We start from the raw sequence: 16,936 nt of genomic DNA on the forward strand, positions 1-16,936 counted from the left end.
TACCGAGGTCTGAATGCCATCACAGTCAAGAATAGGTATCCCCTACCGCTGATTCCTGAACTCTTCGACCGACTGAGAGGAGCCCGAATTTTCTCCAAACTAGATTTACGCGGAGCCTATAATTTGATCCGAATTCGCGCTGGAGACAAGTGGAAGACTGCCTTCAACACCCGGGATGGCCACTATGAATACCTGGTCATGCTCTTTGGTCTCTGTAACGCTCCAGCGGTCTTCCAGGAATTTGTAAATGAGATCTTCCGTGATCTACTGTATTCTTGTGTGGTGGTGTATCTTGACAACATCCTTATTTTTTCACCCGACTTGTCCTCTCACATAAGAAGTGTTCGTCTGGTTCTACAGCGTCTTCGGGAGAATCGCCTCTACGCAAAGATCGAGAAGTGTTTGTTTGAACAGACTTCTTTGCCTTTCTTGGGATATATTATTTCTGACATGGGGTTGGAGATGGATCCTGAGAAACTATCTGCTGTACTTAAGTGGCCTCGTCCTATTGGTGTGAAGGCCATCCAACGATTTTTGGGCTTCGCTAACTACTATAGACAATTCATTCCGCATTTCTCTTCTGTGACCAAGTCTCTCGCCGCTCTTACCCGGAAAGGAGCGGTTCACAATGTTTGGCCTCCGGAGGCAGAAGACGCCTTTCTCTCCCTAAAAAGGGCCTTCACATCTGCTCCTGTTCTTCATCGGCCTGTGGCCAGCAGGCCTTTCATCCTTGAAGTGGATGCCTCCTCTTCGGGTGCTGGGGCAACTCTCTCCCAAAGATCTCTCTCCGGTCGTCTGGTTCCTTGTGGGTTCTTCTCGAAGTCATTTTCGCCCGCGGAATGCAATTATTCAATTGGAGACCGAGAATTACTTGCTATAAAGATGGCTCTACAGGAGTGGCGTTATCTCTTGGAAGGGGCCATTCATCCCTTTAAAATTTTCACAGACCACAAAAACTTGGCTTACATTCAATCCGCCCAAAGACTTAATTCCAGACAGGCCAGATGGTCTTTGTTCTTTTCTCGTTTTGATTTTAAGCTTCATTTTCGACCCGGAGATAAGAATTCTAAAGCGGATGCACTTTCCCGATCCTTGCAATCTCCTGAGACAGAAGAAGGTCCTTCACATATTATTGATCCTGCCAAAATCATCATGGTGGCTCCCTCTAACCTCCTCTCTGTTCCCCCTGGCAGAACTTTTGTCCCGTGTGACAAGAGAACAGAGGTATTGCATTGGGGACATTCTTCCAAAGTTGCTGGACATGTCGGCACCAAGAAGACTCTCGCTCTTCTCTCCCGGTACTATTGGTGGCCGTCTCTCCGACAAGATACTTCGGATTTTGTGGCCTCCTGCACGACTTGTGCTAAAAACAAAGTACCTAGAGGGCTACCTTCCGGTCTCCTGCATCCGTTACCCGTTCCCGAGGCCCCTTGGCAACAAATAGCTATGGATTTCGTTACAGATTTGCCTCGTTCCTCTGGATGCACAACCATCCTGGTGGTGGTGGATCGGTTCTCCAAGATGGCCCATTTCGTTCCATTGCCTGGATTACCCTCGGCTCCAGAATTGGCAAGAATTTTCATCCATCAGATCTTCAGATTACATGGACTTCCTCAGCGAATTGTGTCGGATCGAGGGGTCCAATTTACCTCCAAGTTCTAGAGAGCACTTTGTAAGCTCTTGGGCATTTCACTGGATTTCTCCTCCGCCTATCATCCTCAGACCAACGGGCAAGTGGAACGGATAAATCAAATCTTGACCTCCTACCTCCGCAATTTTACCAACGCTCATCATGATGACTGGGTAACTCTTCTCCCTTGGGCTGAGTTTGCCCATAATAATCATCCTAGTGGGGCAACTTCTAAATCTCCATTCTTTGTGGTTTCTGGTCTGAACCCGGGAATACCTCTTCCTATGTCTTCCCCTTCTGGAGTGCCTGCAGCAGACGCCTTTTCTTCTGAATTTTCCCAAATTTGGAGAGAGACCAAGGAGGCTCTCGTTCGGACTGCAGCCCAGATGAAGAGACACGCCGACAAAAGGAGGAGGGATCTTCCACCGTATCATCCTGGTGACAAGGTCTGGCTTTCGACTAAACACATTCGCTTGAAGATTCCTTCCTACAAGTTGGGTCCTCGATACATAGGTCCCTTCGAGATTTTGGGACGTATTAACAACGTGGCCTATAGATTGAGATTGCCGGCTTCTCTCCGAGTCCCTAACGTCCTCCATGTCTCGCTCTTGAAACCTCTCATTCTTAATCGATTCTCTCCTGCACCCATGGACTCCCCTCAGCCCTTTAGCATTGACAATGATTCAATGATTTTGAAGTAAAGGATATTCTGGCCATGAAGAGGGTTAGAGGAAGGGTCTTCTATCTTATTGATTGGAAGGGGTTTGGTCCTGAGGAGAGGTCGTGGGAGCCTAGGGAGAACGTTAATGCTCCACGGATTCTGAGAAGATTCACAGCCAGTCTCGGAGGGGGGAGTCTTAGGAGGGGGGGTACTGTCATACCGGCCTCCTCTGATGCTGCGGCCGCTTCTCCTATCAGTCCCGCTCTCTCCATTTCTCCTCGCCGCTCTCAGTGTCGCGCCGGTTCCCCGCATCCTCTTCCTGCTGCTCGGGGATTTCGGCGTGGGGTGCGCGCTCCTCTTCCCTCCCGTCCTGTACCTGCTCCACACATGCGCCTTAGGACGCGGGCGTGCACTCCTTCCTCCAGTTAACCATTTCGGACCCTCCCTGCTCATGTCTCCTGCAATCAGGTACTTCTTTGGGCTATATCAGGCCTCGCCTCCATAATGGAGGTGCCTGATTGTTGTGTGCAGTTTGTACCTTCGTTTGGCCCTGTCTGGTTCAGATCCTTTTCTGCTCCGGTCTGGTCCATTTTCTCAGGCTGATTCTCCTCCTGTCTTCCCTCCGTTTTCCCAGCCTGTCTCCCTTGGTTCGTCCCTTCTGCCCTTTCCAGAGCCGTCCCTCTTGGTGCCAGCTGTTGCGGTATTGTTCCCCTCGGGCCTGCTCCCCAACTATCCCTGTATAGGGGTTGTCATCGCGGGTTCGCTCATCCCTGGGTGTATCAGTACCGTGACCCAGAGGGTCCACTCTCTGTCCGGTTCTTCCGTCCTCACGGTCTCTATTGGACTGCGCTCAGATTTCATCAGAGTGCAGTCAGATTGTCACAGTCTTCCGTTCTCACGGTCACTATAGGACTGCGCTCAGATTTCATCAGAGTGCAGTCAGATTGTCACAGTCTTTCGTTCTCACGGTCACTATAGGACTGCGCTCAGATTTCATCAGAGTGCAGTCAGATTGTCTCAGTCTTCCGTTCTCACGGTCACTATAGGACTGCGCTCAGATTACATCAGAGTGCAGTCAGATCGTCACAGTTGGTTATCAAATGTAGGGGGGCCCAACGTCATTTTTTAAAATCAAGTATTTATTAAAACCAGGCTTAAAACATCTGCATATTCACACTTGCATTGCCTATGCTTTTTTTTTTACTGCAAATTTATCATATCTAATGCAAGTCTATGGGGAAAATCCACACAAAAGTCTGTATGCAAATTGCCTCTTCAGTAGTGTTGAGCGATACCGTCCGATACTTGAAAGTATCGGTATCGGATAGTATCGGCCGATACCCGAAAAATATCGGATATCGCCGATACCGATATCCGATACCAATACAAGTCAATGGGACATCAAGTATCGGAATGTATCCTCATGGATCCCAGGGTCTGAAGGAGAGGAAACTCTCCTTCAGGCCCTGGGATCCATATTAAAGTGTAAAATAAAGAATTAAAATAAAAAATATTGTTATATTCACCTCTCCGGCGGCCCCTGGACATCAGCGGGAGGATCCGGCGTCCGGCACGGCTTCTTTCTTCAAAATGCGCGCCTTCAGGACCTGTGGAATGACGTCCCGGCTTCTGATTGGTCGCGTGCCGCCCATGTGACCGCCACGCGACCAATCAGAAGCCGCGACGTCATTCCTCAGGTCCTAGAAGGCGCTCATTCTAGGACTTTAGCTGAGGAATGACGTCGCGGCTTCTGATTGGTCGCGTGGCGGTCACATGGGCGGCACGCGACCAATCAGAAGCCGGGACGTCATTCCACAGGTCCTGAAGGCGCGCATTTTGAAGAAAGAAGCCGTGCCGGACGCCGGATCCTCCCGCTGATGTCCAGGGGCCGCCGGAGAGGTGAATATAACAATATTTTTTATTTTAATTCTTTATTTTACACTTCCGATACCGATACCCGATATCACAAAAATATCGGATCTCGGTATCGGAATTCCGATACCGCAAGTATCGGCCGATACCCGATACTTGCGGTATCGGAATGCTCAACACTACTCTTCAGAGATAAAGAGGACTTGAACTCTATAGCGCCACCTATTGGAAGCAGCATCTGATCGTTCCACCAGAGAAATTGACGTGACGCAGCTCGGAAACCCGCATCGCAGGTGATGGTAACTATGAATATCTTGTCATGCCTAGCGGATTTTGCAATGCTCCACTTGTGTTTCAAAATTTTGTAAATAAATCTTAAGTGATATCTTGAACCAGTATGTCTTAGGCTGGTTTCAAACTTGCGTTCCTGTGCGCTGCGGATGGCACCATACTTCCTCTATGAAGCTTCGCCTACTGCCGGCGGTGTCCAGAGTTTCCCTGCGCATCTATCTTTAACATTGGGTTTCCGCAGTGCACAGGAACGCAAGTCTGAAACCAGCCTTAGTGTCACTTTACACACACCGAATGTCGTCACAATACGACCTCCGCTTGGCAAACTTTTACCGATCAGTGGACATTTCAATGCTTGTTTTCACAAGCAGAACAAAGTAAATGATACACAGTGGGCAATCCATACTAGATCGCTCATTGCATATAGGCTGCCATCTTTCTCAGCGCTGCAAGTCCTGTTTACAAGGGCTGATGCACCTCTGACAATTATCTTTGTTGCTGCTTAAAAGATCATTTCACCTGATAAATGAGCACTTTGCTCATTCATCATATGATAGGCACCCTGTTTACAAGGCAAGAAAATCCTGAAACAAGGCTCATTCACAAATATGTTGCAGTGTAAATGTCCCTTTGGTCTATCAGGATGACATTCTAATCTCCAAAAATGTAGATTAACATTAACTTCAGTGTTACAGAGACTAACAAAATCATTTTACATCAAATCAGAAAAAATTCTCCTTGAGCATTGTGAACTGCAATTTCTGGGTTGTATCATCTCTTTTAGAGGTCAGCACATCGACTTAAAGAAATTCTAATATTTTCAAGTGATAGTTCACCTTATTGCCTTCACTCGGAAGCATACTAATTCTTGAAACTGGCCAAATTCTGCAATCCAAACCTTTAAGCACTTTAAATTTTTATTTTCCTCTGTTCCTGTTCTACACCACCCAGATGTCAGCAGGCAATTTTTCCTTAAAGTGGAAGTCTCTGCTGGGGAACAGTTATTTTCCAAAATTCTTCTGAATCTAGAAGCTATTCCTGCAGTTTCTTCTTTAAAGGGACACTGTCACCTGAATTTGGAGGGAACAATCTTCAGCCATGGAGACGGGGTTTTCGGGTGTTTGATTCACCCTTTCCTTACCCGCTGGCTGCAATATTGGATTGAAGTTCATTCTCTGTCCTCCGTAGTACACGTCTGCACAAGGTGCAATCTTGCCTTGCGCAGGCGTGTACTACGGAGGACAGAGAATGAACTTCAATCCATTATTGCAGCCAGCATGCAGCCAGCGGGTAAGGAAAGGGTGAATCAAAAACCCCAAAACCCCGCCTCCATGGCTGAAGATTGTTCCCTCCAAATTCAGGTGACAGTGTCCCTTTAAGAAATTATCTCCAGCAGAATGGAAGTACTATAATGGTGACTGAAAATTTTTAGCCACAAAATTAACTATGGAGGAGCAGCATCATCTGTTTGAGCAATCTAAGTTACCTATTAGCATTCATTCAGACAATACAAATCTGGAGTATTTGCAGTCAACCTGTAGACTGAATCACTGACAAGCTTAATGATTACTTTTCTTCTTGATGTTTGGCTTTATCTTCACCTACTGTTAATCTGCCAAAAGACAAAAAAACATGCTCTTTCCAGTTTTTTGATCCATGTGACATATTTGAAGAAACACCCTCTCGTAGAACCTGAACGTGTCCTTGCTTCTATTTTTCCTTCAACAAATTTTTCACCCAAAGGATTCTCCTTCATTGCTAAAGTTTAGGGTTGAGCGAAACGGATCGGACAAATTCAAAAATCGCCGACTTTCGGCAAAGTCGGGTTTCATGAAACCCGACCCTAGTGTGGGATCGGCCATGAGGTCGGCGATCTTCGCGCTAAAGTCGCATTTCGTATGACGCGTTCAGCACCATTTTTCAGCCAATGAAGGAGGACGCAGAGTGTGGGCAGCGTGATGACATAGGTCTCGGTCCCCACCATCTTAGAGAAGGGCATGACAGTGATTGGCTTGCTTTCTGCAGCGTCACAGGGGCTATAAAGGGGCGTGCACGCCGACCGCCATCTTACTTCTGCAGATCGTAGCATGGGGAGAGGTTGCCGCAGCTTTATCAGAAGAAGGGATATAGTTAGGGAGGGAAGATTATCCCCCGAAACTGCTTGTGCTGTAGCAATTTCCACTGTCCAACACCACCTTTTCTTTGCAGGGACAGTGGAGGCTATATTTTTGTGCATCAGCTCTGTAGCTTATTAGGCTGCCTTATAACGCTCCCTGATAGCTGCATTGCTGTTTGCACGCTGCTGTGCAAACCAACTGCTTTTTTAAAAGCAAAAATCCTGTTGCTCCTTTTGGCACAGTTATCTTGTTTATTTGTCCACACTTTTGTGTGCAGCAGTCCTTTTTATTGCTGCCATACTTGTCCTGAGATCATTGTAGGGAGATTGAAATTGTACTACAGTCCTTTTTTCATATAACTTCCAGCCACTTTCTGCCACTTACATTGTGTTGTTTTATGCACAGGGCCTGAGGTTTGGTTTAGTCTCTCCCCCCAAAAAGTGAGATTCAAATTATCACAAAGTGGATATACTGCAGTCCTGTTAGTTTGTTTTATATCAGCCAGCCACTTTCTGCCACTTACATTGTGTTGTTTTAGGCACAGGGCCTGAGGTTTGGTTTAGTCTCCCCCCAAAAAAAGTGAGATTAAAATGATCACAAAGTGGATATATTTCAGTCCTGTTAGTTTGTGGTATATCAGCCAGCCACTTTCTGCCACTTACATTGTGTTTTTTTATGCACAGGGCCTGAGGTTTGGTTTAGTCTCTCCCCCCAAAAAGTGAGATTCAAATTATCACAAAGTGGATATACTGCAGTCCTGTTAGTTTGTAGTATATCAGCCAGCCACTTTCTGCCACTTACATTGTGTTGTTTTATGCACAGGGCCTGAAGTTTGATTTAGTCTCCCCCGAAAAAAAAGTGAGATTTAAATGATCACACAGTGGATATACTGCAGTCCTGTTAGTTTGTGGTATATCAGCCAGCCACTTTCTGCCACTTACGTTGTGTTGTTTTAAACACAGTGCCTGAGGTTTGGTTTAGTCTCCCCCCCAAAAAAGTGAGCTTCAAATTATCACAAAGTGGATATATTTCAGTCCTGTTAGTTTGTGGTATATCAGCCAGCCACTTTCTGCCACTTACATTGTGTTGTTTTATGCACAGGGCCTGAGGTTTGGTTTAGTCTCCCCCCCAAAAAAGTGATATTCAAATTATCACAAACTGGATATACTGCAGTCCTGTTAGTTTGTGGTATATCAGCCAGCCACTTTCAGCCACTTACATTGTGTTGTTTCTTGCACAGGGCCTGATTTTTTTGTTTAGTCTCTACCTTGTTTTACAGTACCATATAACGGTTGTTATTTTGGTTAGAATTTCCAAAAAATGAGGAAGTCAGGTGGAAGAGGCTGTGGGCGGTGGTTGCAAGCTGGTACTGATGGTGGTGGTGGTGCATCTGGTGGTAGTGGCAAAAGCACAATAGCACCTAAGGCTGGAGGTGTTAAGCCAGAGTCATCCTCTGGCTACACAAGGCCTCGAAGGCTCCCTTATCTGGGAGTAGGAAAACGGCTTTTAAAGCCGGAGCAGCAGGAAAAAGTTTTGGCCTTCCTTGCTGACTCAGCCTCTAGCTCTTTTGCCCCCTGTTCAGAACGTTCCAAATATAAAAGCAGCGAGTCGTCAGTGGATGCTCCCGGTCAGGAACAAGACGTTTCCTTGTGTCCTTCACCGAAACCAAAAGTGAAGGACGCGTCAGGCGACACTACAGGTTACTCCATGGAGCTCTTTACACATAGCGTGACTGGGTTAGAACGGGAAATTGTTAACTGCCCATTACAAGATGAATCGGACATGGAGTGCACTGATGCACAGCCACAGCTAGATTATAATGCTGTTCCATTGACTCAGATCACTACATTGCCCTCGCAGTGTACTGAGCCAGAATCTGACCCTGATGAGACTATGGTGCCCCGTCCCGAACGCTATAGCACCTTACACGGTGACACAGAGGAAGGTGCACATGACATTGAAGAGGAGGTGATAGATGACCAAGTTGTTGACCCAGATTGGCAGCCATTGGGGGATGAGGGTGCCGCTGCCAGTAGCTCAGAATCGGAGGAGGATGATCCGCCGCAACCATCTACATCGCAACAGCTGTCATCTGGCAGGCCCGTATCAGGCCAAAAAAGTTTGTCAAAAACAAAAACAGTTTTACGACAGCGTGACCATCCGCTGAAAGTAGCACAGTGTGCAATGCCTGAAAAGGTATTCCATAGTAGGAAGAGTGCAGTGTGGCAATTTTTTAACCAAGATCCGAATGATCAGTCAAACGTTATCTGTAAGAAATGCTCAATGACCTTTAGCAGAGGGAAGAATCTTCAAAATTTAAATACAATGTGCATGCTTAGACATTTAACCAGCATGCACTTGCAAGCCTAGACTAACTACCAAATGTCCTGTACCGTTGGTGCACCTGCTTAGAATGAAGGTAGTCAGCAACGCTACATTGCTTCCCTCACTGTAAGCCCACCGGTTAGGACACCACCAGCAGCAAATGTGGAGGTATCGTCGCAAGGCCAAAGCAGTCAGGGAATCACAAGGTTATTGGTAGGAAACATTGTATGTAGGCCAACATTGAGAATATATACACAACTATTTGCTCCTAAATAAACACAACATATTGCCCCCCAACCAAGGGGCAACTGGTACCATATATGCAATATCTCTCACAAGGGGTGTGATCAAAGAATAAAGAAATTTGATCCCCACAATGGTACTGTATAAAATATCAATTTATTAAATTTATGTAAACAACAATAAAAAACATGTGAGTAACTACATAAATAGAAGGGTACAATTCCTCAACACGAGAGGGACTATTAGCCTGAACTAGGCACCACAAAACCAGGCCAGACCAAACTAGCTAAACATTGGGCCGCATGGCACAATTAGACGTATCATGGGGGACAAGCTGATAAGTAACAGCATGTACTAGCTTTATTGGACTCCAAAGGAATCTACATTCAATATACAAAAGGTATATTACCTAAAACTGGACCTGGTGTGTGCTCCTCGGCACCTGACCTTTCACTTAGGTTCTCATTTTAAAGATTTTAAAGACGCCGAGGAGCACACACCAGGTCCAGTTTTAGGTAATATACCTTTCTATTATACCTCTCTATTATATCGCTATACCGTTATATCTAGCTATATATGACATGGGGTGGAGGCTATGATACAAGCATAACGCATCTCCCTATTGGGGGTGCTAACCTCTCACTAGCACTTGTATGTAGATTCCTTTGGAGTCCAATAAAGCTAGTACATGCTGTTACTTATCAGCTTGTCCCCCATTGTGGGGATCAAATTTCAACATTGAGAATACCATCACCAACCCTCTCTCAATCCGCCATGTCCACCACCACCATTACCGCTAGTTCCACCATATGCACCTCTCGAGTCCAGCTCACCCTACAAGAGACTCTCGTTAGGAAAAGAAAGAACTCATCCTCTCATCCGCGTACACAGGGTTTGAGCACCCACATTGCTAGACTAATCTCGTTAGAGATGATGCCCTACCGGTTGGTTGAAAGCAAAGCTTTCAAAGCCATGATGGCCTACGCAGTACCACGCTATAACCTACCCAGTCAACACTTCTTTGCGAGAAAAGCCATCCCAGCCCTCCACCAGCATGTCAACGACCGCATTGTCCATGCACTGAGGTAATCAGTCAGTAGAAAGGTGCACCTCACAACAGATGCATGGACCAGTAGGCATGGCCAGGGACGTTACGTATCCATCACGTCACACTGGGTTAATGTGGTGGATGCAGGGTCCACAGGAGACAGCCATAGTGGGACAGTTCTGCCTAGCCCATGGTCTAGGAAACAGTTGGCTGTAGGCGTTCGCATCCCCTCCTCCTCCAGAAGCGAAAGCTCATCCACAGAGCGCAGTCGCACGACAACTCCATCCGCAGCTGCCAGTGTTGCACACGAGGTGTCCCATTATCGAACAGCTAGTGGTAAGCGTCAGCAGGCTGTGTTAGAAATGATGTGTCTGGGCGACAACAGACACACCTTGGAAGTACTGGCCGAGTACTTGCAGCAACAAACTCAGTCATGGCTGGGCAGTGTACATCTTGAGGCAGGCAAGGTAGTCAGTGATAACGGAAGGAATTTTATGGCTGCCATAGCCCTTTCACACATACCTTGCCTGGCTCACACCTTGAACCTGGTGGTGCAGTGCTTCCTCAAAAATTATCCGGGGTTACCAGCCCTGCTCCTGAAGGTGCGAAGACTTTGCTTGCACATCCGCCGGTCGCCCGTACACTCCAGCCGTATGCTGAACCATCAGCGATCGCTTAATCTTCCCCAGCACTGCCTAATAATCGACGTTGCAACAAGGTGGAACTCCACACTGCACATGGTTCAGAGGCTGTGCAAACAGAGGCGTGCTGTAATTAATTTGTGGGAGGATACACATACACGGGCAGGCAGTTGGATGGCAGACATGGAGTTGTCTGGTGTGCAGTGGTCGAAGCTCCAAGACCTCTGTCAAGTCCTTCAGTGTTTTGAGGAATGCACATGGCTGGTAAGTGCAGATGACGCCATCATAAGCATGAGCATCCCACTAATGCGTCTGCTGATGCAAAGTTTGACGCACATTAGGGAGCTAGCTGTGACTACTGTGACAATGACGTAGAAGTAAAAAAGGAACGAAAGGGGTGGACCCACTGGACCGTGACAACAATCCTCCCACGGGCAAGCTAACCAGATGGAACCGCCCCCTATACAGGGAGCGTTAGGGGCAGACCCGTGAGAGACTATCGCAACGGCAGCTGCATGGAAGGGTGAAAGGGCTAGAAATAGGTACCAGGAGGGTATAGCTGAGTAAGAGAGATAAGACAGGATGATGAAGTGGTACCAGAGAGAAGCATGAACCGGAAGATAACTGAGGTCTGGCTGGAAAGTGAAGCAAGGACGGTGCAGTGGAAACGGACAAGGAGGCAGGACAACGTGGAGGTAGACTGGATGAGGAACAAGAACAAGACCTAAGGAAATAGAGAAAAAAAGTACGAGGTCAGGTAAAGAGACGCTGAACAATAGTGCGGCCAAAGTCAGTTGCAAGCACAAATGAACACAAGGCGAGGTTTGGAGGAAGAGGCGGACTAATAAGGCCAGCGCTGTGAGGACTTCTGGGTTGGAGTCCTCCAGGGGATAGAGAGGAGAGGATAGAGTGGCAGGGACACTCTCAGAGATGTACGCGCGCAGCGCTGAACCGAGCATGTGCGCGCAACCGTCGAGAAGCAGAGTCCGGGCGCGCACGCAGACGAGAAGACACCGGACAGGAACCTGCAGCAAAGGAGGCGCGCCGAGGCGCCAAAGACAGGTGAGTGCAAGAGGAGGCAGGGAGCCGCGGTGGAAGTGAAGATGTAACACTGGCGTCTGCAGCCGAGGAGGAGGGAAGCCTTGATGACAGTCAGCCATTGTCTGCTCAGGGAACTCTCCTGGATGAGGTGGCGGACGAAGAGGAGGAGAATGATGGGGATGAATATTTATGGCAGGAGGATGCTTCACAGGGGGCAATAGAAACTGGTGGCGTTGCAAGGTCAGGTACAGGGTTTTTGTGGGACACAAGTGATGTTGATTTGCAAGAAAGTGCTCCTCAACCCAGCACAAGCAGTGAATTGACACCTGGAACATTGGCCCACATGGCTGAGTATGCCTTGAGCATCCTAAAAAGGGACCCCCGTATTATCAAAATAATAACCGATGACGATTACTGGTTGGCCTGCCTCCTGGATCCACGATATAAAGGAAAATTACAAAATATTATGCCACATGAGAACCTTCAGCAAATATTGGCTACAAAACAAGCAACTCTTGTAGACCATTTGGTTCAGGCATTCCCAGCACACAGCGGCGGTGACGTTTCTCACACGAGCCGTAGGGGGCAACATGGCAGAGGTGTTAGAGGTGCACAAATCTGAAGTGATGTTGGACAGAGGGGTTTTATGACCAGGTTGTGGAGTGATTTCGCAATGACCACTGACATGACAGGTACTGCTGCATCGATTCAAAGTGACAGGAGACAGCATTTGTCCAGTATGGTTACGAACTACTTTTCCTCCCTTATCAATGTTCTCCCTCACAGGTCATTCCCCTTTGATTACTGGGCATCTAAAATAGACACCTGGCCTGAATTGGCAGAATATGCATTACAGGAGCTTGCTTGCCCTGCTTCTAGTGTGCTATCAGAAAGAGTCTTCAGTGCTGCTGGTTCAATACTGACCAAAAAAAGGACACGTCTGGCTACTCAGAATGTTGATGATCTAACCTTCATTAAAATGAACCAATCATGCATTTCAAATTATTTTGCCCCACCTTCTCCTGCTGACACGTAGCTTGCCTGAAAAATGTCTTGCTTTTGGCCTCCTCTTACTGACTTCTCCAATTCTGCCATTTGCAGCTGCTGCATGTCCACCATAGGCCGTTTTTATACCTCCCTAAATGGGCTGACTCCCCCCACAGGGCCGTGGTCACCACCTGGCGCAAGCACCCGTGCGAGTGCCATTTGCCTGGACAGGTGGGTGCACCCACTCTTGGGCGACGGCACTGGCATAGGGTCCCTCATAGTACAATGAAGTGTCTCTGATGGTGGTGGTGCACTACCAACGTCAGACACACCGTCGTAATATGAGGGGCCCTGTGCCAGTACCGCCACCAACGAGAGAGTGTTCCACCCCAGCTCGAACAGTGCTCTACCGCTTGCAATACTTACCTCTCCCTGCTCCACCACTGTGTAGTCTGTGCTGTTAAATCCTTCAATGGCACTGCCAATACAAATTTGTTGAAATGATATATGATAGGCCGCACTCAGGCTGTACAGCTGCGCTCAGTATACCCGCACTCAGGCAGTACAGCCGCGCTCAGTATAGCCGCACTCAGGCAGTACAACCGCGCTGAGTATAGCCGCACTCAGGCAGTACAGCCACGCTCAGTATTGCCACACTCAGGCAGTACAGCCACACTCTGTATAGCCGCACTCAGGCAGTACAGCCACAGTCAGTATAGCCGCACTCAGGCAGTACAGGCGCACTCAGTATAGCCGCACTCAGGCAGTACAGGCGCGCTCAGTATAGCCGCACTCAGGCAAGTACAGCGACGCTCAGTATAGCCACACTCAGGCAGTACAGCCGCACTCAGGCAGTTCAACTGCACTCAGTATAGCCGCGCTCAGGCAGTATAGCCGCAATCAGGCAGTATAGCCACACTCAGGCAGTATAGCCGCATTCAGCACAGCAGCACTCAGCACAGCCGCACTCAGCACAGTCGCACTCACAGTCGCACTCAGCACAGCCGCACTCGGGCAGTAGAGCCGGAGAGAGAAAGATGGGAGCAACATATGGCAGAATGGAAACAGGAACAGCCAGAATGGGTGCAGCACATTACAACAGAATGGGGGCACAGGATGGGAGCAGCACATGACAAAATGGTTGCACAGGATGGGAGCACCACATGACAAAATGGGGCGCAGGATGGGAACAGCACATGACAGAATGGTTGCGCACGATGGGAGCACCACATGACAGGATGGGGGCAGCATGGGAGCAGCACATGAAAAGACGGGGGCGCAGGATGGGAGTACATGACAGGATGGGGACGCAGGATGGAGCAGCACAAGACAGGATGGGGACGCAGGATGGAGCAGCACATGACAGGATGGGGACGCAGGATGGAGCAGCACATGACAGGATGGGGGCGCAGGATGGAGCAGCACATGACAGGATGGGGGCGCAGGATGGAGCAGCACAAGACAGGATGGGGACGCAGGATGGAGCAGCACATGACAGGATGGGGACGCAGGATGGAGCAGCACATGACAGGATGGGGGCGCAGGATGGAGCAGCACATGTCAGGATGGGGGCGCAGGATGGAGCAGCACACGACAGGATGGGGACCCAGGATGGAGCAGCACATGACAGGATGGGGACCCAGGATGGAGCAGCACATGACAGGATGGGGGAGCAAGATGGGAGCAGCACATACCAGGATGGAGACCATATACCAATATAAATGCTCGCCACCCGGGCGTAGAACGGGTTCAATAGCTAGTATCATATATTGCAACAGGTCGAAATCAGTCTGCTACAATGGTGGGGTTTTAACAAATTACTGATTTTTTTTTCATCGACCATATATCCTGTGTTCTGCCACTTCCCCACCCCCACCAAAGCATGTACATTACCTTTTACTTTAGGCCAGAACCTATTTTCTGAGAAGTAACATACATGATTAGATGGAACCACCCTTCAACAAATCTATGATATAATAGGAGATGTGTCCTTATGTCCGAAGAGTGAGGAGTGATGAGAGAGATAGAGAAGATGAGGAAAGAGAGTAGAGAGAGGTTGAGGAGAGAGAGGGTGATCAGCGAGAGAGGGTGATCAGAGAAAGGTGAGGAGAGAGAAGGGTGAGGAGAGAGAAAGAGAGAGAGAGAGGGTGAGGAGAGAGACAGAAAGAGAGTTAAGGTACCGTCACACTAATAGACGCTGCAGCGATACCGACAACGATGTCGATCGCTGCAGCGTCGCTGTTTGGTCGCTGGAGAGCTGCCACACAGACAGCTCTCCAGCGACCAACGATCCCGAGGTCCCCGGTAACCAGGGTAAACATCGGGTAACTAAGCGCAGGGCCGCGCTTAGTAACCCGATGTTTACCCTGGTTACCAGCGTAAAAGTAAAAAAAAAAACAGTACATACTTACCTACCGCTGTCTGTCCTCCGACGCCGTGCTTCTCTGCACTCCTCCTGCACTGGCTGTGAGCGTCGGTCAGCTGGAAAGCAGAGCGGTGACGTCACCGCCTTTCTTTCCGACCGCTGTGCTCACAGCCAATACAGGAGGAGTGCAGAGAAGCCCAGCGCCGGGGACAGACAGCGGTAGGTAAGTATGTACTGTTTGGTTTTTTTACTTTTACGCTGGTAACCAGGGTAAACATCGGGTTACTAAGCGCGGCCCTGCGCTTAGTTACCCGATGTTTACCCTGGTTACCAGTGAAGACATCGCTGGATCGGCGTCACACACGCCGATCCAGCAATGTCAGCGGGAGATCCAGCGACGAAATAAAGTTCTGGACTTTCTTCAGCGACCAACGATCTCCCAGCAGGGGCCTGATCGTTGGTCGCTGTCACACATAACGATTTCCTTAACGATATCGTTGCTACGTCACAAAAAGCAACGATATCGTTAACGAGATCGATAAGTGTGACGGTACCTTTAGGATCATATATTGCAACAGGTCTAAATTGTTCTGTAACAATAGTAGGGGTTTTAACAAATGACTGTGTTCTGCCATTTCTCCACCATGATAGCCGGTTGGACACCCGTAGAACACTAACCCTCCATAAAAAAGTACAGTACCATTATTGACAACTTATCTCCTTTGAAAAGAAAAACATCTGGAGTTGAAATTTCAATTGGGGGATTCTTCTCTCCGCCATTAATTGTTGAGGAGAGTCAGGAAGACCACATAAACATTCAGCTGGTCTAGCTGAAATTGATAGTTTCAGATGATTTTCTTCTATGTGTGTATGTGGACCTTTGGCATGAATACACATTTCACAGTTTGTTTGCATGGAGCCTGGACAGTGTGCAGTGACTCCATACAAAGAAAGTGTAATAAACCCATGTGCCTTTAGGGCTTCTGTCAGCAGTTTTGTTATGTTTAAGGCAAAGAATAGCAGAAACTGCAGCGCTTTTTGCCACCAAAATGTTTGATTACAAAAAAGCAGAAAATGAGTTTCAGTAGAGGATTTATTTTCTAAACATTCAAGATTACATGGCCAAAGGTATGTGGACACTAAAAATCCCACTCCAAAATTATTGGACTTACCATGGAGTTGGGCCCCCCTTTATGCCTTTTACAGACATCACTTTTCCAAAGAGACTTTCCACAGGAATTTGGAGAGCAGTTATGAGAATTTATGCCCGTTTGATGAAGCTACAGCCGATATGTAGCGATATGCGTGGGGAACTTGGTCTCATCAGGCTGTTCATTTACTCATTCCATGTGGCTATTTTTGTTAAGCTCCTATGGTGGTACATGTTTTCTATCTGCCTCATTTTGTGCCATATTCGATTACATTGATCTCAATGCTTTTCCTCCCAATAGGAGTATTCTTACCTACTAATATTCTTTATATATTCACTATTTTTGCATAATTCTTTGAATTCACATTCAAGTTTGTGTGGCCTACTGTTTTGTGGCTGACCTATTGAACAGTATAAAATAGTGAGAGAGATCTTTATATCAGTGGATTATATCTTACTGGAAGTAGTTTTCACTTAATTATAGTTTAACAGCAGCATCAGCATATTTCGGTGCACAGTGGCCGGATTATACTCTAGGTCTTCTTTTCTCTCTCTGTGATTTCCA

The sequence above is a fragment of the Ranitomeya imitator genome, chromosome 4, assembly GCF_032444005.1.
Source record: "Ranitomeya imitator isolate aRanImi1 chromosome 4, aRanImi1.pri, whole genome shotgun sequence".
In the NCBI taxonomy this organism is placed as follows: Eukaryota; Metazoa; Chordata; class Amphibia; order Anura; family Dendrobatidae; genus Ranitomeya; species Ranitomeya imitator.